Here is an 8,509-nt window from a genome sequence, read left to right as displayed (position 1 = left end):
TCACCCATTACAAGCTACCAATGGAAAGGATTCAATTTGAGTGGGAGTATTTCGCTAGCCACTACGAAGATTATCATCTCATAAGAGCATAGGTATTTTACTCCCACCTAAAAGGGACGGAGCCCAGGTATAAAGGTCGTGTAATGTATATACATGTGATAGTGTGTGTGAAGGAACATATAAGTTTAATGCCCCAAAAAATCAAATAAAAGTCAAAACAAGGAAAATGTTAGTAAACAAATAACACAAATCAGTACAATTTAGAACCATTAGACCAAAGGATATGATAAATTTAAAAGTTTATGGCTTAACTTTCTAAGGCATCCCCAGTAGAGTTGTCAAACTATCATAACAAATAGATCATAAATCTATATCTAGACTTAACAAATGGAGTCACCACCAATCTTTTTTTATCTAGGTGTGATTGGCCACCTAAGGAATCTATCCTTTTAAAGAGCTCCTAAGCTTGACTAAGAGTCCTTAAAAGAATAGATTCGAGTTTACAAATCAGAATAGGGTTCGAAAGTTTGGTTACATGTGAAAAAGGTTATATCACCCTCACATGCCCATCTGAATGATGGTATTATATTATTTTAAATTTATCCTAAGGTCTTGATTCTAATGGTTTCAAATTTTTATGTTAAATATTAAAAATAATTTATAAGATTCTTCCATCAATCTGGTAGAACTCTTAAAAATATTTTCTCACCTCAAGAGTATTCAAGGATCCCATTTGATTTCTTGAAGAGGCTCCATTGTCAAAAAAAAGTTTAATTTTTTTTTTTGAATTTCTAAATTTTTCACAATTTGAGCCTATTTAGAAATTCTTTTTCTTTTCCTTTCTTTTTTTTTTTTGTTTTCGAAAAGAAAATAATATGAAAATGATTTTTTATTGAAATTTCATTTAAATTTTTCCACCATTTGAGACAAATTTAAAGAAATTTCTCACCTAGAGATTTCTTAGAAAATTTACCATTTAAAATTTCTAAGAATCTCATCATTAGATAATTATCAAATATTTTCAACCAAATTTTTATTTTTCTCTCTTTTTTTTTGAAAATAAATATTAATTATTGTTATTGAAACTTTATCTAAATTATTTCACCATTTGGGACAAATTTAGATAAAATTTTTCATCTACTAATTTTATAAAAATTTACCATTTGAAATTTCTATAAATTTCATCATTGGATAATTAATATTTATTCTCAAAAATTTTATTTTATTATTTTATTATTTTTGATAAATTTAACCATGAAAAGGAAAAAAATACTAAGAGAAAAAAAACACATAAATAAAATACTAAATAAAATAAATTAAAAAAAAATAAAAATTGGCTCAATTGGAAATTTAGCGCGGCTCGGCTCCAGGTACAGACAACGGCTCGAAGGCATGACTTAGGGGCGTGGCTCGACTCAGCTCAGCAGTTAAGTCTGACTGGGACGCGGGTTAATGGATCGGGTCAGATCACCCACTGGCAAAACATGTGGATCCTGGACTCTTTTAAAGGTCAAAACAACGTCATTTTTGAGAGGCTATAAAAGCACAAGTTTCAACCCTCCCCCTCAGATTTCTCCTTCCCCCTCACTCTCTTCCCCTTTCTTTTCTCCCCTCTCTCTAAAATCAAATGAACTCCAGTGGATTCTGGAAAATATCGTCAGAATCTGGGTTGGTTCACCGAAAGTTCGTTGAAAAATTCAACCGATGCTAGAATCTGTGTCGAATTCTGGGAAACCTGCCAAAAAGTTTAACCGACGCCAAAAAATTCATCAAAAAATTCAACCAAAGTCAAAAAATTTCATTGAAATCTGAAAATTTTTCAAAAACGTTTTAGAAAAAATTTAATAAAAAAAAAACTCCAAAATTTTTTTCTCTCTATTTGCTGTGTTTCTGTTTTCTATTTGTGTGTTCTCTTCTGTTCAATCTATCTGTGCATTTATAGAGTGTAATCCAAGAGCCTAAACTAAAAAGGATTTTTAGTCCTTTCTAAGTTTTAATTCCAACTTTTAATTCCACCTAAACTCCTAGTTTCAATTCCATTTAAAGTCTTCTTATTTTTTTCATTTTTTTCGGTCTTTTCGTTTTTATTATTTTTTTATTTTTAATTAACAAAATCCAAATCTAGTAGGCCCATAAACAGATTGGGCTGTCTACAGTAGTAAATCACTAATAACATAGTAGTAAATTAATAATAATTTAATTGTAATTAGTAATGATTTAGTAGTAAATTATTAATCATTAATAATTTTATATTAAATTATTGATAAATTAATAATAAATCAATTATGACTTTATAATAAATTATCAATAACTTAATAGTAAATCACCAATAATTTAATAGAAAATCATTCATAACTTAAAAGCAAATCATTCATAAATTAGAAGTAAATAAATGATAATTTAGTAGTAAGTCATTTGTAGTTTAATAATAAATCACTGATAACATAATAGTAAATCAATAGTAATTTAATTGTCAATTCTTGATAACTTTTTTTATACTTAAAATTGTTAGAGATTAAATCTTCATTACTAGTAGAAATGAAGTTTGAATTTTTATTTTTAAAGGCTAAGATAAACCTACCACAAACCTATTCTATAAAAATATTTAGTAAAAAATTTAAATTTGAATAAAATATTAATGTTATTATATAAAAAAAAAATTTCTTATACTAAAATGAAACCCATGTTTTATTACAGGAATCCATTATTAAATATATGATTGTATAAATTTTATTAACTATTATCAAAAGTATATCATAAGTTATCGAAATGTTACCAAAATTACATCAAAAGGTTACTTAAATTTTATCAAAGATTACCCAAACTGTATAAATGGTTTTATCAAAGATTACCACATCTGTATAAATGGTTACCAAATTACATCATAAGTTATTAAACTAATATCGAAGGTTATCAAAATTATATCGAAGGTTACTAAAATTTTATCAAAACTTATCAAATTTCTAACAAAAGTTACCAACACACATCAAAGGTTATCAGAATTAAAATTATGTCAAAAGTTATCAAATTTTACTTATATTATAAAAAAATCAAAATTATATTGTTAACACTTATCATTATTATTATAGTATCAAAAAAAAATTATTGAATTAAATTTTTAAAGATAAAAATTACATGTGTGTCATGCACATGCCAAAAACTAGTATGTATAAAATATGAGAAAAAAAAGGATTATGATAATTAAACTTGTTTCAAAAGTCCATCTAAATATTGGTAATTTGTGAAGAGATATAAATTACCATTGATACTCATTTTTATCCCCTAAACCCTAAACAAAACCACCTAGAACTTACCCCTTTATACAAAACCCTTAGGCTTAACTCCTAAACCAAAACCTTAAAACCTTAACCTTAAATCCTAATTCTAAAGTTAACCTTAAACCTTATATCAAACCCTAAACCTTTAATCCAAACCCTAAATCTTAATCCATATTGCATTCATATGCATTTTAATTGGCATTTATATTATTTAATTTGTTACATTCATGTGTATTTTTTAATTAGAATTTACATTATTTAATTTATTGCATTCATGTGCATTTTATCATTTTATAGCAATTAATGGTTTCAAACGAAAAAAGTTTTTTAAAAACAAAATAAGATAATATTCTAAATAAAAATATTTATTAAGAACTTACATAGATATTAGAAGGATTCTTAATAATTATATTTTATAAAAGAATAGTATCTTTGGTTTAAAGGATTATCGTGGAAATCTTAAAGTGGAGAAATACTTTTGAAGTTTCACATAAATATTGGAGAGTTTAGAAAATGTTCAAATACCAAAATTTTTTATTTTAATTCAAAATAAAATGATTTGTATTTTTAAGGAATAAAAAAATTGAGATTTTGTGAAAATAAATAAATTTTAATGAATTATTGTTAAATATTAAAATTAAAGCTATTTTTAAAACTTAAAGATAATGTGTGATTAGTTTTAAAAAGAACATTGTAAAGGTGTTAATTTTTCTTCACATATAATTGTATTTCTTTATCTAATTATGTTTTCAAAGATTAAATATTTTTTTTATAAATCTTAACTAATTTAAAGATTTTATTAAAAAATAAATTTTTTAATAGACCAATCATTTATACAAAAAAATATTGATACCTTTTTATTTTAATTTTTAAAATTTTATCTAAGCGATTGAATATTTTAGAACTGTAAATTACGACATGACTATTAATTTGTTCATGTGTTAATTATTAATTGATTATTATTATTATGTCAGCTCTAATAATTTTACTGTTTTCTTTAAATATCATTAATTAAAAATTTTTCATAACTTTAAAACTGAAAGAAAACAATTAAAAAAAAAAAAAAAAAAGCAAACACCCAAATGGCTAAATCCCAAATCCGTACCAATCAGTTCCTTTCCAGATCAAAAGATGTCAAATCTCAAAACCTTTTAACCCTAAACCCACGAGACAAAGAGAACCAATCAACTAACAAATCAAATGCCGAAATCATCTGGCCCTTGCCGAAAGCTGAGCTGGAGAAGTCTGCTTTAGGACCCTTAAGCTTCTTAACACTATCTTCCAACGTTGCCAAGGCATCCGAATCTTCTTTCCCACCAGATAAAACCAAATGCTGCCGAGTGTTTTGAATTACTGCTTAAATAATTACTCCTATTTAAATAAACTTTTGTAGCACAGGTATTTTGCAGTGGGCTGGGCACCCAAACAAAGAATATCTATTTTATCTTATTACTTGGGAAAATGAAGAAGCGGTCAAGGCCATAATTTCTAGAAGGAATTACAAATTGGGGTCTATTACAATTTTTTATACTATTATGAGAAAATTCTATTATTTAAAAAAAAATAAATTGTAAAATTTATAGAGAGAAAACCAGAATTATTATTTTATCTTTCATAAAACACTTGCTAAAAAGTAATAGTAGTCGGTAATCTCTTGATTGTGGATAGAATATTTAAACTTTAATTTTAATTAGAATTTAAATCCGTCGTTTTAATTATTAAAAAAAATAAAGAGCAACAGATTTTGGTGCTTTCCCGAGTCTGTAGCCTACCTTTGTGGCTATGCCTTCCTTTCTCTCATCAAATGCTTTTCGTTTTTCAATTTTTTTTACAATTCTCACTGCTATTTTTTTTTTTTATAAAATAAATTAAAATAAATAAGTTATTCAATCTCTTAAAATTAAAGTAAAATATGTCGTATCTAATAGCTTAAGATAAATGACTGTAAATCATACATTCGAAATAATTATAACAAGTGATTATCAATAAAACTTGAATTTAAAATTTTTTTATAAAAAAAAATAAACTTTAATCGATTGAACCAACCACTACTATCAAATATTGTGAAAATTATTTTGAGTTATGTAGTTTCTGTTATTATGATTCTCATTGCTTATTGAAAGTTTAAAAAGAAAAAGAAAAATCTTGGATTATTTTTTATCTATGTAAATATTTTTTTGTTTTTGAGTCGATTAATTAATTAAAAAAGTTTTGATTTTTAGAAAGGTTCGGGGGTTAAAATGAAAGAATATTGCCTTTTGTTTAAATCCTCAAATTTTAAATTTACCTTTGCAATCAATTAAATATACGTTGACACTAATTATTACATGAAAACTTATAAAAGAAACTAAATTAATTAAAAAATAAGTGTTATATTTTGCATACAAAATTAATTGTACATGTAACTTTTTTTTTTCCTTCTCATCTTATATGTGATACCTAATATCAAGCTTTTAGTTGTTTATAAAAGGTATGGAACTGTTATTCTATTTTTACAAAAGAAAATATTATTACTCTGATGTTATTTCTTTATTCAATCTTGTTCCTTTGTTACTTCTTTATTAATAACATTACTAATAATTTGGATTTAGTACATTTTTATGATACAATTTTTTCTTGTTAAAAACTTTTCTTTACCAAATATTTTTATAAATTAACTGAGTAATTAATATCATTGTAAAACTGTAAGAGGATGCTTTTCAAATTGTAAAAGAGAGTAAGTGCATTTTCTACCAAATAAAATTAAAATGTTTTTAATTTTTATTAAACTTCTATAGGTAAATTTGTTAAAATCATAATGCAAGAAGATATTTAGAAATCTTAATTTTTGTACTACTTTTTAAAATTTGTGGATTTGATTAAAATTTATTTAGTTATATTTTAAAGGCCAAGTCCAACCAACAAATTTTGTTTAAAATCTAAATCTATATATTTGATTTTGCCAAAATCCTCCTGTTTTCCAACCTACGCATACAAATATTTGAAAAAGTAAAAACAAATCTCTCATCCTTTCGCATTCTCGTTCTCAATCTCATTCCTTCCTTTGGTCTGCACAGCAGTTTCTCTTATGTCGTTTAAAAGGCTGTCCAAAGTCCAAACTCTCCTCCCTCTATTATTTCTCTGTTATTTCCTAATTACAGAAGGGAAGAGAGAAGAAAATTTGGAAATAGAAAAGAAAAGAAGAAAAAGCCAGAGAAGAGACAGCAAAAATTCCCCTCCCGAGTACTCATTTTGGGCAATAATAACCCTCATTTCCTCTCAAGGCCGCGTTCCGCTTTGAATGAAGCTCAAAAGCTTAACAAAACCGTGTTGAATTTTTTCAACAAAACATTCAAAGCTCTCTCCTTTATCTTTACAACCAGCCCTTTCTTTTCTCTTCTACTTCTGTTTCCTTTCACCACAATGCCAATCATCTAAATTCCTTTGTCAAAGAACCAACCGAAAATTATAAAAAAAAAAAACAGTCCGTCTTTATTTTGTTCTGTTTCTTTTTTTTTTCCCCACAACAATGCGTCCCATTTTAAACGCCGCCGCCGTTTTGCTTCTTCATTTCTTGTTAACGGCGACGTTTTGTGTTGCAATCAGGACCGTCGGCGTGCGAGATGGGTCGGGTTTCGGGTTTTCGGAGGCACCGGATTACCGTAACGGAGTTGAATGTCCGGTTTCTATCAATAAAGAACTCGTTTCCTCTTGCGACCCGTCTTTAGTCCACGTGGCAATGACTTTAGACTCCGAATACTTGCGTGGCTCGATCGCCGCCGTCCACTCCGTACTCCGCCATGCGTCATGTCCAGAAAACATCTTCTTTCACTTCATAGCCGCCGAGTTTGACCAGGCCAGTCCCAGAGTCTTGAGCAAACTCGTCCGATCCACGTTCCCTTCACTGAAATTCAAAATCTACATTTTCCGGGAAGATACAGTTATCAACTTAATCTCTTCTTCAACCCGGCAAGCCCTCGAGAACCCACTCAACTACGCTCGAAACTACCTCGGAGACATCCTAGGTCTCTGCGTCGACCGAGTCGTTTATCTCGACTCAGACCTGATCGTCGTCGACGACATTCTTAAACTCTGGTACACAACCCTGACAAACTCACGTGTCATTGGCGCACCCGAATATTGCCATGCCAACTTCAGCAAGTATTTCACGGACGGGTTTTGGTCTGACCCGGTTATTTCCCGGGTCTTCCAGTCGAGAAAGCCGTGTTATTTCAACACGGGAGTTATGGTAATGGATTTGGTTCGTTGGAGAGAAGGGAATTTTAGGAAAAGGATTGAGAATTGGATGGAAATACAGAGGAAACGAAGGATTTATGAGTTGGGTTCGTTGCCACCGTTTTTGCTTGTATTTGCTGGGAATGTGGAACCGATTGATCATAGATGGAATCAACATGGGCTTGGAGGGGACAATGTAAGAGGTTCTTGTCGGCCGTTGCATCCTGGTCCGGTTAGTTTGTTGCATTGGAGTGGGAAAGGTAAGCCCTGGGTTCGACTCGACGCCAGAAAGCCTTGTCCGCTTGATCATCTTTGGGAACCGTATGATCTTTACAAGGGCAGTTTAGTCAAAACCGAGTCTTCTACTACTGCTTCAATGTTGTTGGGATATTCCAGTTATTGATTCTTTTTTGTTTTTTCCTTCTTTATTTGTTTTTACATTGTTACAGAAATGATTTTTTATTTGATAGAGAGCTCAGCTGTTTACAAATGGGATTTAATTTTTGTGATTTACGTTTGAGGGTATCAATTCCTTTCAAAAGAGGGGGTTCCAATAATTTGGAACAATTTGGTCGGGTTGATTTCTTTGTATGTAATTGAAAAACATTATTGAGAGAGGCGGAATAACATTCGGTCGTTCATTGCTTCTTTCATTTTTTATTTCCCATTTTCTCCTCTACCTTTGCTGCAGTCCTTTTTTTTTTTTTCTTCTTTCATTTTTTTATTAAATATAAAAAAAATTGTTTAACAAAAAATTAAATAAATATTTAAGCCTTTATCATTTTGTTATAATCAATTAATTTTCTCCTATTTATTTTCATCCAATTGAGTCTTTAAACATCTATTTTAACTCAATTGAATATTTAAAAATCTATTGTTACTTAATTGAATTTTAAATTGAACAAAAAATAAATGTTGGTGATAAATCAATTTTTGTCCAATAAAATTTTAATTATTAAAAACAAATATTTTAGAATTTAACTGATTATAATAAATAATAAAAGTTTTAATGATTA

General features: G+C 28.5%; 1 pseudogene across 1 annotated transcript; it reads left to right on the top strand.

The window, feature by feature from the left end:
- The first annotated feature begins 6,249 nt into the window (after positions 1-6,249).
- Positions 6,250-8,146, top strand: LOC111283069 (putative galacturonosyltransferase-like 9 pseudogene; annotated as a pseudogene). Its single transcript, XR_016342148.1, has one exon. The product of XR_016342148.1 is annotated as a putative galacturonosyltransferase-like 9 pseudogene (transcript).
- Positions 8,147-8,509: the final 363 nt, after the last annotated feature.

Source organism: Durio zibethinus, chromosome 5 (assembly GCF_047325235.1).
Source record: "Durio zibethinus cultivar Kanyao isolate XHJ-2024 chromosome 5, ASM4732523v1, whole genome shotgun sequence".
NCBI classification, from domain to species: Eukaryota; Viridiplantae; Streptophyta; class Magnoliopsida; order Malvales; family Malvaceae; genus Durio; species Durio zibethinus.
Note: the sequence above shows the minus strand (reverse complement) of the source record. Positions and strands in the feature narration are given on the sequence as shown.